At 44.4% G+C, this 20800-nt stretch overlaps 1 protein-coding gene across 1 annotated transcript in view; it reads left to right on the forward strand.

Moving 5' to 3' along the window:
- Positions 1-20800, forward strand: part of FOXO1 (forkhead box O1) — a 96874-nt gene that overhangs the window by 70287 nt on the left and 5787 nt on the right. The window lies entirely within an intron of this gene.

Below are 20800 nucleotides of genomic sequence, written 5' to 3' on the forward strand. Positions count from 1 at the left end.
TGATTTCTATTGATTGGTCCAAATAATATTTACATCTCAGGTACTGCTGAAGTAGGCAAACAGGAGCAGTTTTGAGATGGGTGAGCAGGTCCATGTCCTGCAAGTTCGTGGATTGTTGTTCAGCCTCTTGCAAAGGACGAGTCTGGGAGGTGGCACTGGAATTATTTGAGGAGCTTTTTTCCGAGCCATATACAGTGCTGCCCCAGCTATGAGATAGGCACGTGCCTGTTTGGTGGCATCAAAAAGTTCAGGGAGCCAGCTTGAGTTCTTCCCTTGTTGATTGCTGGCCATTTGTTCTTACCTTACAACTGTGTGAAATACAGGCATACCTTGTTTTGCACTTTGTTCTATGCAATAAAACAGATACTGCACTTTTGATAAATTGAAGATTTGCGGCTGCTGTGTCGAGCTAGCCTGTCAGCACCATTTTTCCAACAGCATGTGCTTACTTCATATGTCTGTGTCACATTTGGGCAATTCTCACAGTATATCAAACTTTATTATTATATTTGTTACGGTGATCTGTGATTGCTTATGTTACTATTATAATTGTTTCGGGGTTCCATGAACTGTACCATGTAAGACAGAGAACTTAATCTGTCAATGTTGTATTTTCTGACTGCTCCAACAACCAGCCATTCCCATCTCTTGCCCTCTCCCCTCTCCTCTCCTCAAAAGCTAGAAATGATTCAGATTATGAGAAAAGGCACGTCAAGAGCTGAGATAGGCCGAGAGTTACACCTCTTAAACCAAACAGCTAAGTTGTGAATGCAAAGGAACAGTTTTTGAAGGAATTAAAACTGCTACTTCAGTGAGCACAAGAATGATAACAAAGCAAAACAGCCTTACTGCTGTTACAGAGAAAGTTTGAGCGGTCTGGTCTAGAATTCTAGATCAAACCAGCCTCAACATTCCTTAAGCCAAAGCCTAATCCAGAGCAATGCCCTAACTCTTCAGTTCTATGAAGACAGAGAGAGGTGAGGAAGCTGCAGAAGAAAAGTTTAAAGGTAGCAGAGGTTGCTTCATGAGGTTTAAGAAAAGAAACCATCTCTGTAACATAAAAGTGCAAGGTGAAGCTGCAGTGAGTTATCCAGAAGGTCTAGCTAAGATAATTGATAAAGGTAGCTAGCTACACTAAACAACAGATTTTCACTGTAGACAAAACAACTTTCTATTGGAAGAAGATGCCATCTAGGAATTTCATAGCTAGAGAGGAGAAATCAATGCCTGTCTTCAAAGGACAAGCTGACTCTCTTGTTAGGGGCTAATGCAGCTGAGACTTTTAAGTTAAAACCAGTGCTCACTGACCATTCCGAAAATCCTAGTGTCCTTAAGAATTATGCTAAATCTACACTGCCTGTGCCCTCTAAATGGAAAAACAAAGCCTGGATGACAACACATCTGTTTATAGACAACACATGGTTCACTAACTATTTTAAGCCCACTGTTGAGACTTAAAGCTCAGAAAAAAAGGATTCCTTTCAAAATATTCCTGCTCATTGCCCATGTTCCTGGTCACCTAAGAGCTCTGATGGAGATGTACAAGAAGATTAATAATGTTGTTTTCATGCCTGCTAACATGACAGTCATTCTGCAGCCAATGGATCAAAGAGTAATTTTGAATTTTAAGTCTTACTTACGAAATACATTTTTGTAAGGCTACAGCTGCCATAGGTAGTGATTCCTCTGATGGATCTGAGCAAAGTAAATTGAAAACCTTCTGGAAAGGATTCACCATTTTAAATGCCATTAAACATTCGTGATTGATGAGAGGAGGTCAAAATATCAATATTAACAGCAGTTTGGAAGAAGTTGATTCCAGCCCTCATGGATGACTTTGCAGTGTTCAAGACCTCAGTGGAGGAGGTCACCAGATGTGCTGGAAATAGCAAGAGAACTAGAAGCGGAGCCTGAAGATGTGACTGAATTGCTGCGATCTCATCAAACTTGAATGAATAAGAAGTTTCTTCTTATAGATGAGCAAAGAAACTGGTTTCTTGAGATGGAATCTGCTCCTGGCGAAGATGCTGTGAACTTTGTTGAAATGACAACAAAGAACTTAGAATATTACGTAAACTTAGTTGATAAAGCAGCAGCAGGGTGTGAGGGAATTGACTGAAATTTTGAAAGAAATTCTGTGGGTAAAAAAGCTATCAAGCAGCGTCATGTGTTACACAGGAATCTTTGAAAGAGTCAGTCCATGTGGCAGAGTTCATTACTGTCTTGTCTTAGGAAATTGGCACAGCCACCCAGCCTTCAGCAGCCACCGCCTACCTGATCAGTCACAGCCATCAACATTGAGGCAAGACCCTCCGCCTGTGAAGATTATGACTCACCGAAGTTACAGATAATTGTTAGCATTTTTTGGCAATAAAGTATTTTTAAGTCAAGGTGTATATATTGTTTTTTTAGACCTAATGCTATTATTATATATTTAAGAGACTACAGCATAGTGCAAATATCACTTATGCACACTAGAAAACAAATAAAAATCATGTGACTTGTTTTATTGCAATATTTGCTTTACTACGGTGGTCTGGAAGTGAGCCTGCCGTATTTCCGAGGTATGTCTGCATTCCAAACATCTGGAAAGGCACAGAAGCCAATATAATTGGTACTCACGTTCCACCTCCCAGTTTAACAAATACCACCTATCTGGCTATAAATAGGCTTCTTACCTCCCCAGGGGTAGCCACTAATCCCAGAGTCGGTGGGCATCCTTCCCACCAGAAGCATGTCCCATGGCTGGTCTGATGGATGTGATCGTAAAACTGTGTAGGATTGCCTTTTTAAAAAGCTTTACATAAATGTTATTATTCAATGTAAATATCATTCTGTAAGTTGGTTTTCTTTTAAAAGCATTATGTTTTTGATATTTATTCATTGTTGTTTGTTACATGACCTGACGTGGCCCCATACTTAACAGTAAAATCAGGAAATTGAAGCCAGACAGCTTGAAAACCTTCTTAATGGAAAAAATGCAAGAAGTGGGTGGGATAGAGTTTCTGTTGAATTTTTGTGTAGAACATTGTCATTTATGGGAAACTAGTTGATTTGAATTCAGCATTATTTTGAATAGCCTAATATCAGCTTAATGAGAATTAATTGCATGTTGTATGAAAAATTAATTGTTTTAATTTACTGTGGGTGTAGTTACTGCAGTTTGGTCCAAACAGGTGAAAGTTAAGATTTGTAGCATAAAACAGGAAGCAGATGGGGGCTAATTAAAGTTCTGTTGACGATAAAAGGATGACTGATCAAGGAGCAGCTGGTTTCCCAATTTAAACACAATTTGTACTATTGTATGAGGACAGCCCTGCAAGTTCTGGTGAGTGTCTTTCAAAGGTGAAGGCATGTGTTTCAGCAACAAGTGTGAAGGCTATTGCAGTGCTATTTGTGTTCACTCTTTTTTTTTTTTTTTTTGCCTTGAAGCATTGTCCTTTGGGAGTTTATCCAAGAGAAAGGGGGAAGGGATCACAAAACTGATATTTTCTGTGGTGCTTCAGCTACTCTATACCTGTTGTCCTGGAAAAGCCCAAAAGCCCTTTCTGTATTCTCCAAGAAAATGCCCAAGCATTTGATTTTATTTTATATTTTTATGTATTTCTCAACCCCTTCTCCTGGTGGGTTTTAAAATGGTTCCCTGGCCGTAATCCAGTTAGGCCCATGTCTACCTAACGGAAGTGCTGGGTGTATACCCATATGTGTTAGATGAGTGCCAAGAGGTGCTGTGGGAACTTTCTTGGAGACTCACCTTGTTCTGAAGTGTCTTTGAGCTTCTGGCCATGAAATGTCAGGGACTTTGGAACTTATTTTGCTTGATCGTGTGCCCTCGATGACTTTCACCTTCATGTGACAGCATCTTTTGTTGCTACTGCTAATAGTGGTTGCGCAAACATTAAGAACAAGTGCCCTGTGTGTGTTTTGCCTAAGAAACACACCAGCACTTGGTTCACTTCGAATTTGTGCGTGGAGGTGATGCGAGGTCAGATGAGGTGTGCCTTGCTGGGGGTCTAATATTTATAAGTGCTTCATAGGATTATCTCATTTAAATTCTTACAAAAATCCTTCGAGATGGCAGCTCTTATCCCCATTTTGCAGATGAAGAGATGGAAGCTTGGAGAAGTAAAATTGACTCAGTCATGGTCACGCATTTGCTAAGTGCCAGGACTGGGTCTAGGATCCGGGTTTGTCTGACAACAAGCCCATGTTCCTTGGCACTGTGCTCTACCAGTTTTGTGTAAAACTATTGTCCTATTCATGCCCTCCTGCTTAAGGAAAGATCATTTGTTTCGTAGGAAAACAAAAGTCTTAGGATATAGTTTGCAAAGTGCAACTTATTGTTTGGCTTTGCAAATAAGTATGTGTATACACACAGTGTGTACATACACATCCATACACATCTGCATATCTGTATTTCACTTGGATATAGTCTACTTGGTAGGAACTCTTTAATTTTTTTAATGAACACGTTAAATAGGAAAATGCATAGGTTTTTTGTTTTTTGCCACAATGTAGCTTTATTCTGATGTTAAAGATACACATGCTCTTTAACAACAACAGCAGAAAAGACAGTATACAAAGGTAAAGTAGAAAGTGAAATTCCCTATTACATTCATCAGCCAGAGGTAACATCATTATATTCATCAAGATTGTCTTGTAAAAAAAATAATTGGCCACATAGAGCTCGTATATTTGGCAATAAAGAGCACCTTTATTTTAGTTACAAATAATGTGCTTAGCGGTTTCAGGGATGCCACGATTGCAGTCCATTGTCAGATGTTATATACAAACTTTCTAATCCTAGATGTCTTTGCCCATTTGGGTTCCACACTAGTTCCACTACTTACTACACTGATGGGGAAAACCAGGGTACAGGTTCCTCGTCCTCCACGCTCTATTCTGGTGACCCTAGAAGCAGTCACCCTGTTCACATCATGGCTTTTACAGTGTGAGGCATGGCATCACAGCCAAAGCTGGAGAGTTTTCCTGGTCTGGGAGAAGTTTCAGGATTCTGTTATTTTTTTCACTCTTTTGTCTTCTCAGCAAATCATCCTAAAACACTTTGTTCCTCCTGTCTTCTTTCCCCCTTCTCTTCTTGTTCCTTTCTCTACCTTGTTTGTTTTCCTTCCTCATACAGAAACATTTAGGGAAGTAGAAAAGATTTGGTCCTCTCTTCTCCCCTGGTAACTCTAGCTTGTGTATTTTTAAAGATGCTGACTATTAGCATAGGAGGTTTGGGAGACAAAAGTCTACTGTGGGTCCTGCTTCATACTGAGTAACTTAACCTGGGTTGGATAGTCTGCGTCTCCTTCATCCTTCAAAGACTAAGAGACATGGTTCAGTTATTTCCAGCAGCAAGTCCCACAGAACACCTGGGATTTCTGAGATACCTTTAGGACAGGTGCGTTCTTCGGTAGGAAGTGTGGGCAGCTGTGGGACTTTCAGTTAGAGCTCCTCCTTCTACTCTGGGCATAATTATAAAATCTCACAAATGCTTTTATGTACTTTATGCTTTTTGAGGAAGTTTTATCCATTACAACTCCTATGTGAGGCAGTTAGGACAGGCATTATTTTCCCACTTTATAGACAAAAAAGCCGAGACATATGAGATATAAAATCTGTCCAGTCATACATATGACCACCTTCTTGCTATTAGATCAGCATTTTCCAAAGTGTGTGCCACTAAACATTGGTTTTGTAGTATAGTCAAGAAGTGTGGTCCAAGAAACATGATGGGGGGAAGGGGCAGTATTTGTGTGTGCATGTTATTCCACCTACAAAACTAAAAGTCTAAGTTACTGGAGGTTTTTGCTTTGTGTTTTTGTTTTGCTCTGTTTTATGTATTTAATGTGAAGCTAGTGTAGTAAAGGCTCTAAAAACCCTGCAGTTAGGAAACCTGCTTAATTCTATGTGGCCAGAACATCCAAAAGTATTTCTCAGTGAATTCTTTTCGCCCTACAAGGAGCCACAGTGTGCTGCTTTGTCCTGGAATTACTTTGGGGGTGCTGCAGGAGACCTCCATGGTTAGAGGAAAATCTGTTCTTTGGGGAACCTGCAGGGGAGAGTCCAGGGCATGCTGTTACATGGACAGTGGCTGGAGATGCTTTGGGAATAACGACTGTCGTGGAGGTGGCGCGGGATGGGAAGCTGGCTGCAGGAAAACCGTGTCATTATGTTGCTGTCAGCACCATGTCTCTGGTATTTCATATTGGGTAGGATTTTTAACCAGAATGCACGGACGTTCTCAGTCTACAGGATCAGCATTCTAAGACCATTTGTCAGCTTTGTTAGGGAAAGATCCATGAACTGTGGCCTGAGTGACAGCTACAGCATTTGGCAGCTCAAGGAGGATGGACTTAAGAAATTTGGGCCCAGAACAGCATGTCACTACATCTTGGCATGGCATTTGATGAAGCACATGCTCACAGTGAGGCCATTTGCACCAACCCCTGCTCCACTGCCTTTTCTTTGTACTTATTAATCAACTTTGCTTGCAGTTGTTGCTCTTGTTAGAGGGGCAGTTGGTGGAAGGAGGGGATGGTGGTAAGCAAGTTTGTGCCAACCAGGTAGAAATGATAGATTATTTTGCATTGACATCTCAAGCCAAGGAAGCAAGTCCAACTTCTTAGAACCGATCATGGATATCACTCTGGATCTTTTTTCTTTGCTCTGTTTTGTTCCAGGCATTGAATGTTGATCAAAAGTTCACTTGTGGTATTTTAAAATCCAGAAGATAGAAACTCTGAATTAATGGAGGTGATTAGTTTGCTCGTTTGGTTTGGTGGGGAGAATAAAAGGATCCTAGTAGGAATGGCTGAAAGGAGTGCTATGGAATAGATGGGAAAAGTTAACAACCCCCGAGGTGTGTGTGGCATTTCTCTAAGCAAGTGTTCCTTAGCTGTCTTCCATAAAGTGATTGGACATAGTATTAGACTCTGACCTTCGTTCAACAAAATATTGAAAATATTTGCACTACAGGCTGATGTTTGTTTGCTTTCTAGTAACTTTGTGACTTTTAGATGCAGTTGTAAGTTGCATGGCACCAACTTGCTTTGCGACAGGAAGGAAGCAGTTAGAGGCCAGGGCATCTGGCTGGTGGAAGAAGAATGGGGATAGAATCTGCAGAGGGTAAGGTTTACATCACCACATACCAATGGTGTGCTTTTATAACCTACTTTTGATGGGGGGAGGTGGTCATCAACCCTTTAAAAATTAAAGAGGGTTTAGATCTCTTGCTTTCGTGTGTGTGTGTGTGTGTGTGTGTGTGTGTGTGTGTTCGTTTGCGTGCACGGGCGCAAGAGAGAGAGGAAAGAGAGAGCGTGCGCGCGCAAGCAGGGGAGTTCGGTGCCTTTCACAATGATGGCGGGTGGTGGGGGGATTAATTATGGTAGAGTCAGGTACCATCTCGGTTTATCCTTGCACCCCTTCAATCCAGCCAAGGTCTTGGCCGTGGATCTCTTAGGTATCCACTAGGGTGTTGACTAACTCGTGAGTAATTTGTTGTAGCTTTATCCGTGTTTATGTTGAATAACCCATGGTAACATTGCAGGGTATTATTTCCTTTAATTTTCTTTTAGCTGTTCAAAACAACCTGAAAGATGTTGTGGTGGGAGCCTAGACAATGACCTCAAGAAACAAAAATAAGCCTTCAAAATGTAGGAGCTGAATTTGTATGCCAAATATTGTGAACGATGGATAAAATGTATCAAAACACAGTCGATTTCATGAGGGGGGACTTTAAAACTTGTTTTGAAAACAAATGGTCCCTGCCCCAGCGTCCTGCCGTCCTCTAGCTATGAAAAACTCAGGAGATGATACCATGAGTTTCACAACAACCAAGTATCCTTCAAGTCATGAGACAAAAGCCCAACAGCTGCTTGAATATAAAACCCCCCCTCACTCACAGAGAGGGAGAGAGATGGCACTGAAGGTGACACTTGTTTCTGGAGGCCCTCCTCTCCACACAAGTGCAGCAGCATCCCGTTAGGTGGGAAAGGAACCTCGAGTGCCTTTCAGGCTGGAGAAGAACCGTACCCAAAGACAGCAGCTCCCTGAGGTGCTTTCACTCATCAGGAGAAATTTATATGTGCATAAAAATACACCCACACGTATTTAAATTTTTGAATATTCAGAAGTATCTTTCTGCTCTGGTCCAGGCAGGGTCCTAACTCTGCTTCCCTCCTACCATCTGAGTGGGAAGATCGGTTTGGTGCTATGTTGTAACTTTGTTCTGTTGTCTACCGATGTTGCACTTGCTCTCCTGTGTGTTGCATGTGGGATAAAATGCACGCTCCTAGCTTCTGATTCAAGGTCCCCCATCTCTCTTTGTCTCCCTGTATCTGTGTCCAAACTCAAATAAGACATACTGACCTCTTCTCCCTTCCTCAGACATTCCTTGTCTGGTGTTTTGTTTTGTTTTGTTTTTAAATTTTCCTCACAGGCACTAATAGCTAACATTTCTCGGGCATAATATAGATGGAACATTTAATACTCAGCAATTCAGTAAGTATTAATAGTTAGTATTTCCTTCTTACAAACAAGGGAACCAAGGCTCAAAGATTGCAAATCACTCATCTAAGACCACTCACGTGGTAACCGGGTGTGAATCCAGGCCTGTCTGGTTCTATAACGCCTGTTCTTCACCACCACGTAGCACCATTGCCTCTGACTCACGCTCTGCCCTTACATCAGGAACTTGCTTCCCATTTTATCCAGCAAACCAAGTCCTGCCTTTCCTTCGCACCCCATTCCAGGTCAGGTCTGCCTTACTCTGAGCATGCCGCCCTGAGAGTTTTGTCGCCCAGCCTTCCTGTCGGAGGCAGGAAGAACCTCATGCTGCTTCGTTGTTTCCAGAGTACCTAGTATACAGTAGGAGCTCCATAAATATTTGTTGAATGAAAATTGCATTGATCGGTATGGATTTGGCTGAATTAAAAGATCCTGATTTGTGTTATTGAAATGTGAATGGAAATAATGTCTGAAACTGTCTGTGGCTTGAAATAGTTTACGTTAGACTCACTTCAGCGAGGCTTTGCTCAGCTTCTTGATTAATTTTGGATGGATTTTCCGTGATAACAATGAAGGTAAAAGTTTTTCTTTGGTTTGTATTCCCAATACAAACACCCGACTCAGAGTCCTGTGAGATCCTTCCTCATTGGTGTCCCCCACTGCAGAGGCAGCGTCCTGGCACTGGCATGGGCAGAACCAGACGTGTTCCGTTCCGTTCCTGATTCTCTGAATGGTCCTTTTGGAATAGTCAGGTGTATGTATAATTAAACAACTAAATAACCCAACCTAGAAAAACTCTCTTAAGAAAAATACATTTTGTTCTAAAATTGGTTAATTTATAGCTACTTGGAGGACTAAAATGCTTATCCAATATATTGGTGTTTGTCTTCATAAATTATTACATTTAATAGAGGTGTATGATAGAATTTAAAAATAATTAAAATGTAAAACTTCCTTTGGGGGTGGTCGGTCTCACTGAAGAATGACTGTTTTAAACTTCATTCGGTCACTAACAGTTCTAAATCATTCATTAGAATCTTGATTGGGTTGTCAGAATTTGACTAAATTACTCTTCTCTTCTCAGTAATAAAAATAAAATAAATTGAAATACTGAAAAGACTACATGTTGGTTCAGGCAGAAATGATCTTTGAGAGGAGCCGAAGTGATCTGCTAGACTGATCTTACTGCTCATCTATAGTAAAGTATGCGTGACAGTAGAGCTGACAGTTTCTTAAGGAAAACTTAGTGTTTTGTTCTAGAATATCATGAATTCCTGGAAGAGTTTTCTAGTATGCTTGAAATGATCAGCATTCTTTACCTTTGTAAAATGCCTGTGTTTTCCAACCATGTTCTTACTCAGTCTTCACGACACACCTTTCTTTGGGTTATATGGTTCCGAGGCACCAGGGCGTCACGCATCTCAGATTCACAGGTGGAGCTGATAGCCTACATTGGACACAGACATACACACCTGCCTTCTGGTATTCTTTCTGCTGACCATGCTGGCAAATGTATAAATTTAAGAAATGTGGAGAAAAGGCACCCCTGAGTGCACTAATACATGTGCTGTGGTGGAAAACTATAGCCACAGTTCAGAGCTTCCTTGGGTATAGAAGCTTGGAAGAGATAAAAACCATTTGTACTTGTGTGCAAGATTCCAGACACAATAATTGCTATTCAGTTCCCTTTTGGAGGAAATTCAAAGTAATTAACAATGAAAACAATGGGGACTAAAATTCCAAAGAGGAGTATAAGGTGTGCCATCCCTAATTATTGGCTCACGAGAGAAGTTCTAATTTACCATTGGTTTGAATTATCCTAAGACATGGTTCGTTTGATCATTCATTCATTCTTCCTTTGCTAGTTTCCCTCTAAGTATTTAAGACAGAGCAAACAGAATTCTGTGTTTTTCAACCCCAAACAACAAATGTGTATTGTGTGGAGCCAGTGCATTTTAAAAGATCAACACCTCCCTCAAAATGATATTTGTAATTTCCAAAGGCTGCTGTGAGATTTTTGTCTTTGGAGCTTTATAAGGATAGTCTTGAACTCTTAATTTGTGACTACAATATTGTCCATGTTTCCAAAAAAGACATGGGATCAAACTGCAGCATTAAAGTACAAAGGAAAGTTTAATATAAGGAAAAACTCTCCAGATGGTAAGGTTTGCTTAGTCATTCAAGTGGGGACCTCCAGGTGGTGGTTCAGGGTTCCTTTTTGTCCTACCTGACATTCTCTCTGCTACCTCTGGAGCCCAAAGAATTCATAGTGGGTTGTCCCCAGGTCTTCTAATTGTGTGGTTCCAGGACAGACTCACTTTGGAGACTTGCAGAATCCCCTTAGCCCGCAGTGATCTTGAGAAAGCAGTTCTTCCTGGGCTGGCCTGCCTAGACCTGAGACCAGATTTCAGCTGCAGGTCCTTGGGCATCACTGACACAGATGTGCTTCCTTCTGGCGGAGTGCCAGTGATTACATGGGGGAGGGAGGCCGCTTCTCTGGCTACTTTTCTGTTTGGTGGATGCCAGGTTTTCAAAGGAGGTGAAAATGCTGCTCACAGCATAGGTGCTTGCCTTGGTCTTACAAATAAGCAGCGTCACTCGTGTTAGGTCTGTGCTGATGGCGAAGCGTGGAGCGTGGTTTTAGGGTGGACAAATGGAGGAGGGTCTTGAGGGGTCGTGGAATCTGGGCTTTCAGGTAATGTAATGAAAGCAGCATTACTGAAACATTTATTTGGAGTTGTTTTGGCATACCCGATCACACCTGGGCTTCTGGTGATGCCCAGGAAGCAGCAACTCGTGAGGGTGTCCGTACATCTTTGTTGAGTGTTGTTCGGAAGGAAGGTGTGGAGAGTAGGGCTATTAACAACACGCCTGCTGTGTCTGAGTAGAATTGTGGTCTCCTTACTGATGCGGGTTCCTGACATCTGTGGGAAGCTTAGGAATAGCCCTGACTTGGGCTCAGTCTCCCATGGTAGGGGAAATTTTACTTTGGGGGAAATAATTCTGGGCCCACATAGTTTTGGTAGTATTGGGTCAGCCAGTCACTTTTGATAGCTGTTTGATTTGGGACAAACTCTTAAGTAGTTTGGGGATGTGGCCCCCAAACAGTATATATACTGAGCAGTCACAAGTCATTGTTGCATTAGGCTTCCTGGCCAGAATAATGAGCAAGTTAGCTTCAAGGCTCTATGTAAACCCTACAGGAAAACCCTACATTGCAAATCATGTGTAATTCAGAGTGTTATACTTTATTGCAATTTGCTGCTCTTTTTATAATCAAGGTTATCATATCTGGGTCCCAAAATACGGGGGAAAACCCCACATAAACCTACACTTTGTATTAATACTTTAATTCTGTTTACTAAGAGTTAGCAGTTCTTACTAAATAGACGTCCAGTGGATTAATCTCTAGCTTTTCAATACAGTAAACATTTAGGATAAAAGTGATTCTAGATAGTACATCCGGTGAGTAGAATATTGTTCTAGAGATTTTAATCTGTCAGAGTTTCAGCATTTGTGCCCCTGAATTTGTATTCATAAAGTTTTTCATTGGCTTTTGTAAACAATTTGGGCATACACCTTGCATATACGTTTTACCTAACACGGATAGGATTAATGGGATCATCACTGTAACTGACAGAATACTTTAAAATTCACTTCAGTCCTTTAACATTTTAGAAAACTTTAAAATTGATCCAAGTATTGATATGGTTATGCTTCATTTTGTGCCTAATTTAATTTCTTCATCAAAGGAGAATAGATCCTAATATGTTCCTTGTTTTTGGTTTTTATTTTGTTTTGCCTAATTCTTCTGGTAGCTGAATAGATAAGGTAAGTTAATTGCATTGTAATGCTGTGTGTTTATAGAACCGTTGCAGGTTAGAAAAATTGTATGGCCTATAAAATAGACCCGGATTTTCATTAGGAAACAGAATCACTTTAGCAACAAATGAGTTTCCTCTTAATATTCTCCCGTGGTGGGGCCCTGTGTGTCTGAGGCAGTCATCAGGCAAGAACAGCAAAAAGAGTTCGTATTCTGGGAAGTTAATTAAATTGAAGTTTCGGAAAGGTTCCTTTAGGTCATGAGCGGGCAGGGTAGAGGAGCTGTGGCGACATGTCCCTTGTGGACTTGGCAGTGCCTGGTCTCTGTGCCTCACTGGGGAGGAGGTGGTGAGTGGGTTAAAGGGTCACCGGGGATGCCTGCATGCTGCACTGAAAATAATTAATCCCAGGGGAAGCAAGCTCCACTTTGAAATACTTGGTAGCCCACAGATCCCTTTAAAAAAGGCATTTAAAAGAATCTTAGCTAAATGAAATTTAGTCTCTGAATATCTACCACGGGGACCTTATTAGCTAGGGTTGATGACACTCATTTGAGAGTTGGCCTGTTGCTTGGGTGGCAGTGTTGGGCCCAAGTGTATGGCAGGGGGAGGTAGTTTCTGTTTTCCAGGCTTTGCTTAAATGGGTCTACATTAGCACCTTACACGGACAGAAGGAAAGTAATTAAGGTACATGCCTCACCATATGGAACAGAAGGGAAGATGCTTGCATCTAAGGGGACGGCTTGTTTCAGCCTCACCTTCATTGTTTATTGGTTTGTCTATCGGGATACTTCGTTTCTGATAGTGCATGGAACACACGGCAGTGAGTGGTATAGGAGACTTCCATTTTCGTTTTCTGAAAATTAAGGGCTTTGCCCTTCCTTTCACAAAACTGTAGCTTCCTTTGAAACAGGGTTTTCTGGCGGGACACAGTTAAATCTTATGGTAAAGTGGGGAAGCGCTGTGCTTCTTTTTAATTACAACCTTCTGAGAAGCAGAGGCTTGGTATACTTTAAGTACATTTTCTCTTCTATCCCTGAAGATTTTTTTCTTAAATCCTCACATTACGAAGTTATTGGCTGAAATGTTACTCGCAGATATTTAGGCTTTTGGCTCATAAAGAGCAGGCAAACTACGGCGTCCTCCGTTTCTGTGTCGCAGAGCTTCCTGCTCCTGGTCTTGTGGGCTCTCGGTGCCTCTGCCTGCCTTCTTCGTTGCTCAGGACCAGGGCCCCACTCACCTGCACCTCCCCTCTTCACTGACATGGGTCTGCAGTGTGTTCTTGAACTCCTCACCTCCTGGGGGCTCTCCCACCGTTTGCTCTCCATAAAGTCAGTGCTTGTAGGTGCCTGGTGTTTGAGAAGAGGGGAGAGAGCATCATTCTCATAATCGACATCCTGGATATAATCTGCCCTCAGTCACTGCTGCGTCCAGCCAGCTTCAGCAACCTTGGGGACCCACACATGCTCTGACACAGGCCACCAAAAAAGCCAGCGGGACACAACAGTTAAAAGCTCAAATTTTTTAATTTAAAAAATCTTCTTAAGGGGTATAAAATGCAGTTTTTCTGCAAATGGAGGATTGCAGCTCAGTGGTGAGGACAGGGAGACGAGCCTGAGGAAGGCCGGCTGCCTGTTAAACAGGAGGTTGTGATGAAAGACCAAGCTGTAACCATTCATGGTGGCTTCAACATTCCTGTTTATATTTTCTTTTACTTCCTGTAACAAAATGGCCAGCGTTCATTGCTTTAACTTTGTGTCGGGGGATGCGCTAAGCACCTTTCCCGCAGCTTATGCCATCCAGTCTCCACGGTCCTCTGTGATGCTCACGCCTGGTTTGCAGAAGAAACAGCTGAGGCTTCGTGAGAGGGACGTGCTAAGACTGGCCCAGCACTAACTCTGCCTCACTACACAACCCCCAATCCATGGAGCGTCTCAGGACACCTTCGAGTTCTTACATTTGTCTTTGGGTACAGTTTTGCATGAGAGCATCATCTCCCATGTTCTTTTCTCAGTGGAGGCTGCTTTAATGTAGTCATATTTTCCCAGCTTTGGAATGGTTTGCCTCAGAGATAAAGTCGTGTAGAGCTAAATGTGTATGTACTGGTTTGAGACTCTATAGCGAAGGATCGGCCAGGGGGGTGGGGAGAGGGGAGAACACTGCATGTTGTTGGCACTTGTTTTACGTTTCTTCTAGGACTAAAGCCCCCCGCGCTGCTTCTTTCCGTCAGTGAACACCCATGAGCTTTACATCTGCATTTTAATCTCTCTGAACCGTCTTCCCTCACATAAGGCAGGGGTTTTAGGCCAGATGACCCTTGCAGTACTTTCCAGTTTTGGGAGGCTTCAAGTCTCTGTCCACAGCCCTGGGGTCGTGGAGAAGTGGTGAGACGTCAATGTACCCTGAGGGCAGGGGCGGGGGTGCGTGAAATGTTCTTCGGGATGTTCAGGCAAGAAGGAAACAGTCCTGCCAGTTCTGGGAAGTGAAATCAGCCTCATGGAAGGGCCTTAGGTACATAGAGGAGCTATTCTTAGCAGACCTTGTGTTACAGCACCTTTTCAAGTTGACTTACGTGCTGTCTCTTGATAACGTGCGTCTATTGACATCTCTTGTGAAAAGAACGACTGGCAAAAAGGTCACGTGTTTTCCTTGTGTTTGCCTGCAAAATGGATTATTTTTAAAAGTTGTTGTTTTATTAGTAGCTCTACTGGGAACTCTGTTGAATAGAGATTTTCCTATTTTCTGTTGAGTTTGTTTTCACTTGTGGACGTGCAGGAGGAGATGGTGTGAAAGGGAGGGAGGAGGAGGAGGGAACAAAGGCCACACTGGGAGTCTGTGCAACTGTTGCACGCCTTGAGAAAGTTCACAGAAGTTAGATACGGTGCTTTGAAAAAATCGAGTTTGTCTAGCATTTTGAAAGAATTTCTAGAATTTCTGGAACAACGAGTTCATTTTATCATGTGTTCCAGTTTCTTAGTGTGAAGCTCTTTTTGTTGGATTTGGTGGCTTTTGCTCACACCCGCACACAGGGCGGTGGACCGTTCTAGGCAGCTGGGGGTTGGGGGTCTCTGGGGACCTTTCCGTTTTCCCTGTGAGTCCCCACGGCCTCTTCCACAGGCTTTCCCCAGACGATGCTCACATCCGAAATTTGCACCTCAGCTGCTAGGGTTTCCTGCCACAAAGAGGAACCCGCTGGAAAAAAAGAAAATCATAGTGTGTGAATTTATCACCTGTTAAGGCAGAAAAGGAGTCTTGTAAACTAGTAAACAATTGTGTCTGCTCCTTCAAGGTGTACATATGTGACCTCAGTCTTCAGTGTCTTCCTCTGATACTTCTCAACAGTGGACAAGCCACAGAGGTGGTTTCTCAGCCAGCCAGTAGTGTTGCAGCTAGAGTCACAAAGCCTTGCTTTGAGCTCTAACTGGACACATCATCTTCCGAGTCTCAGTTTCCCCATTTCTAAAATGATGCCAGTACTATTTATTTTATAGGATGGAATGAATGTATTGACAGCAGTAAACTATAAAACAAAACACACGTAAAATGTACCAAGGCCATGGTTTCGTGAGCAGCATGTATTCCACTTAAGTTGCTGGTTAAACCCAAAGATCTGGGTAATCTTAGGAGCGGCAAGCAGAAGGAAATTGGAATGCAACAGTGATGGGACGACCTGCTGACAGGTGGTGGTCTCCACGCAGGCTGAGGGCTGGATGCGTCTGAACCGGCAGCCCACGTCAGGAGGCAGGATTCAGGGGTGAGTGTTCAGGGAAGCCCAGCCCAGGGTGAAGAGAAGTGGTCAGGAACAAGGTGAGGTTTGGCTTTCAGGAGGCAGGGAGCTGCAGGCAGAGGCCAGGACCAGGCACAAAGAGTTTTCTAGACTTAACTCAGGGCTAGTTTCTGTGCCCTCAGTCGTCTTTATTGGGGCCTTGAGGCTCTTGGAAGTCTACTGCAATAGACTAGTGGTCTCTAAATGGGTATTTTTTTTAATCACATACCCTTTTCGATACAGCATGTATTCATTTATACAATTCAAATTTATTATGTACACATTCACAAATATGAATTTTCAAAGAATGAGATAAAAAATTTAAATGAAAGTTGTAAAGATTTCCTCCTGCACTTCAGTGGCTGACGATTGCTTTAGACAGTGGGACTAGGTGCATCCGAGGGAGAGGATGTATCAAATGACCCCGTCCCTTTGCCTTAAAGGGTGTCTCTCAGGGCCAGCCTTAACGCCTGACTTCTTCCAGCCACAACGCCTGACTTCTTCCAGCCACGGAGTGGAACAGGGAAGGTGGCAGAACAGGGGCGCTCGATTGCCACGGAGACTCCAGACCATGGCCCATTGAAGTAGCCCTGCTCTGACCCTGCCACTGCTTTTTTTTTTTTCTTTCCCCAAACACCTATATAGTGGAAGCAAGCGCCACTGTTTCTGTACGCCATCCGTGCCCAGAGCCCTGAGACCCCTCACCCCTCACAGCACGTGTGTGATGCCCACACGCAGCTCAGCGGCAGTGCCTTGGAAAGACTTAAGAATTCTAGTGACGCTGACTGGCAAGTGCACTGACAGACTGGCCTTGGTATTCGAGTCCAGTTCTGAGTGCGTAGAGAAAATGCCGTAACTCTCTCCCCTAAACCAGTCAGTTTTCCCAGTAACTAACATGTAAAGCTTCAGGTTAGTGGGAACAGCACAAGATATGATTGTAAAGAAATGACATTAATGTTTATGATATAGAGAAGTCTGTAAAACACAGACAGGCTGTGTTATAGATGGTGTTAGCCCGGTAGTGACAGCAGGTACATCAACTAATAATAATAATTGAGGTGAGCATTTTACACGTATTATCTCATTTAATCTGCACAGCGGCCCCGCAAGTGTAGGAAGTGTTAATCCATTCAGCAGATACTTGCGTCCTCCTGGTGTTGGTGCTGTGAGGAAAAGGTACAAGAAGACAGACAAGGTCCCTGCGCTCACATGAGCAGCTTGCCATGTAGTCGGGACCCCGGCACACCCCCAGGGACCAGCCACAACAGAATCATAAACTATAGTGAGTAAAAACAGCCCATATTAGAGCTGCAGGATGGGATGGGAGTATCAGGAAATGCTTCAGGAGTAGACAGTTGTGCTGAGGACAGAGGCTGTGGGGGAGGGTGGTGACCTTTGGATAGAAAAGGTCCATGCTCCTGGATGGTTCTGCGTGGGTCGTTTTCTGTCCTCTACAGTGGCTCTTTATGTGGACCTGTTCTTTCCCTAGGAAGATCACAAACTTCCAGAGGGTAGGCTTTGTTTCTCATTCCTTCTCGCGTCCTTTGCACAAAATAGGCTCCAATAAATGTTAGTTGCCATGAATTGGTACATGAATGGATGGATAAAAGGTGTGTAGTGTGTAAGGCCTCACATTTTCCCTGTAACGTTTTTGGATGTCAGTCAACAAACGTTTGTTGAATATGTGGTGTGTGCAGAGCATCCCTTAGTGGCTGTGAGATTAGAAATTACAAACAAGCGTGGCTCCCTTGCCCTTTAAGGAGCTCATAATCTGGTCCATAGAGCACACAGAAGGCCTAAGAACAGCCCGCAGAGCAGGCACACCATGTTGAGCTGCCTCCCCTCCGAGTCTGAGCTCACTGGGGCGGGCTCCCCAAGAAGAACGAGCTGCACCGTTCGGGGTGGCCAGGCGTGCAGATGGCAGAGGGGGTGTGTGCAGAGGCTTTTGAGTGGGCCTGCAGAGAAGCTCCACGGCAGCAGGAAGCCTGGGCTGCAGAAAAATGCAGCTAGTGGAGAGATTGGCTCCAGATCGGCTGACTTGTCTTTTTCTCTAACGGCGTCATGCAGAAACGCAGGATTTGGGCAAGTGATAATGCCTGAGCCTCTGTCCTCACACCCTGAGAGTTCAAGAAGGTCGTATCTGAGAGCCCCGCCAGTGGTGTGCGGCTCTGCTGAGGAGTCGCACGGGTGAGCTGCTTGTCCGCCCAGCCTCAGAGGCGTCCCCCGGAGGAGTGCAGACACCGCATCATTGACAGCAGCACAAACCTCTGCAAGACGTACCTCTTCAAATCCTGCCCCTTAGAGGTCATAGCTGCTTTAATGTCCTGCTGGCTGTGTGAAAAACAGGAATTTATGTAACAAGCCCTGCACAGCAAACCTTTTCCTGTTCGGAAAAAATTTTTTTAATTGTTGGCAAAGTTAGGAGACAGCTCTGTTACTCAAAGAGCGACCTGAAATGTCCTCTTAGAAAAATATGCGATATGATGTTTTGATAAGTAAGGGATTGCTGTGGCTTTTTTTTTCAAGTGTAAGTAGTGAATGAGCGTATGTCCCACCCGACTTCGTAAACGCTTGCTTCTTTAGCTTTTTAAAGATTTGATTATTGTGTCTTCCGCAGTCTTGTTAAGAATGTCCCCCAACTGTACTTGCCAGGGATCCAACAGAGTCGTCACGGATGTTGTAGAGCTGCACGCCTCTCTCCCCAAGTCAATACAGACAGCCTGGAAGCTACTATCTGGGAAGATCTTTCTTCCCCCTTTATCGTTAACTAAATGTGACGGGGACAGGAGTTAAGCTTCCTCTCCTCCAGAGATTTCGTCAGCGCTTATCTGTGTGTCTGTTGTGTTCAAGGAACAAAACTGTCATGATGGAGTATTGTGCAAATGCCCAGACTTCCAGCATGTAGACAGCGTTGCAGGTCAGAGTGCTGGGCTGCATTCCAGCCCTACCCCACGGGCAGGCCTGCTCCTTTGAGGGAGGAATGCAGAGCTCGGTGTGCTGGCGTTTGTGGGCACAGGGGACGAGGCTGTGGGTCCATGCGTGTGTGTTTGGGACCTTCCTATAGGATTTTGGGAATCATAAGGAATCAAAATGCAGGAGGGAAATGTGGTCCTCAGGCTCTTCTTGGGATTCTTGCATGGAGTCCAAGCCCCCTGAGTCTTCCTCACAGCACATCTTGAGTTGGGGATCGATCATAGATGGAGAGGAGGAGAGGGAGGTCTGGGGACCAGGAGACGGTCACTGCCACAAGCTCACACACCTGCCCAGCGTCCAGCTGGGAAGCTGGGGTTCGCCATGTCTGACCCACATTCACTGTGTGCCCTGGAAGCAGGGCCTGTCCCACAGCTGCTGTGTTGCAATCCTTGGGCGGAATGTAGTACAGAGGGTCAGAGGGCCACTCGAAATGTGGATTTCTTAGTCTCTGACTATCGGGCCTCCCTCTGACTTTTTTGTCTTTGAGAAAGTGGGATTCCCCTCTCACCCCCCGTTGTGTTTTCTCCCTCCTTTTAGTGAGAAGGGACTTGAGCTCTGGTTTGTGTCAGAGCCAGGCCTCGTCCTGCCGTGCAGAGGCTCTGCTCTGGCGCAGGGACTGGCACTCGGGCCTATGCGTCCCATGTCGATGGCATGAGGATGTGGGCACTGTGGCTGCATCTCTGGGTGACCACAAATGCAGCCAGAGCCTTTTTGTGGTTGAGGAGAGGGGCCGCAGGGATGCAGCGTGCTCGGTCAGCCGAGCCTGGCACCCAGTTAGCAGAGGAGGCCAAGGAAGTGGGGCGGGGGCCGGGCTGTGCACCAGCCCTGCTCCCAGGGGTCTAGGGCACCCAGAAGCCCACTCCTGGGACCAGGCCTCTGAGGACAGGCCGCTAAATGAGCAAAGTGCAGCGACTGCGTGCCCTGTACCGTGCTGGGGCGCAAAGCTCTCCAGCGACGCCCCTCCTTCTGCGGAGCTCACAGTGCTCCCCCCGTTTCCTTTCCCGCATGCGTCCCGCAGGCTCTCCTGAGTGCCCCCCTCACCCTGGGTTGAGTAGGTGAATCAAACTGGGGCTGTTTCATCTGCATCCTGGCTCTGGTGTTTGTGCCGAAGCTACTACAACCGTCTCTGGCCCCTTGCCTTACATTTGCCGTTGTGGGTTTGTGTGTGAATGCCTGAGTGCCTACCCACACCACACTGAATAGGGACACGGGACTTAGAATGGTGGTATCCTGTGTCTCCAAAGTTGGGGTCTAGTAACTTCTTCCTGGTGACTGCTTATGATATGCCAGGCACTGCCGAGCATGTTTGTGTATCTCATTTAATCCATGTAACGACGCTGGAAGGTGCTATTATTTATCCCTGTTTTATAGATGAGGGATATAGGGGCACATGAGGCTAAGCAGCTCCCCAAGGCCATGTAGGTAGTAAGGAGCAGAGCCACTTAAAGTGCTCTAGAAAAAAAAAGGCCAGGGGTTGGTTTTCTTTACTAATTGGCGTGGGGATATACGTGGCACAACGAGTCATGAAGCTGTACTTATTTGAATTCTGGAGCTCTTTGCATTCTCTACCGTTTCCTCCCCTCCCAAGCTGTCGTCTTGGACAGAGTGTGCCCCTGATGCGACACCATGGAGCTGGCCATCGGGGTAGGGTGGAGGGGGACACTACTTGAATTTAAGTTTTGAGGCGGGGAGGTCAGCTTTCTCAAATAAAAAAACCAGTCATTCTGTT

The sequence above is a fragment of the Propithecus coquereli genome, unplaced genomic scaffold, assembly GCF_000956105.1.
Source record: "Propithecus coquereli isolate 6110/MARCELLA unplaced genomic scaffold, Pcoq_1.0 Scaffold201, whole genome shotgun sequence".
Lineage (NCBI taxonomy): Eukaryota > Metazoa > Chordata > Mammalia > Primates > Indriidae > Propithecus > Propithecus coquereli.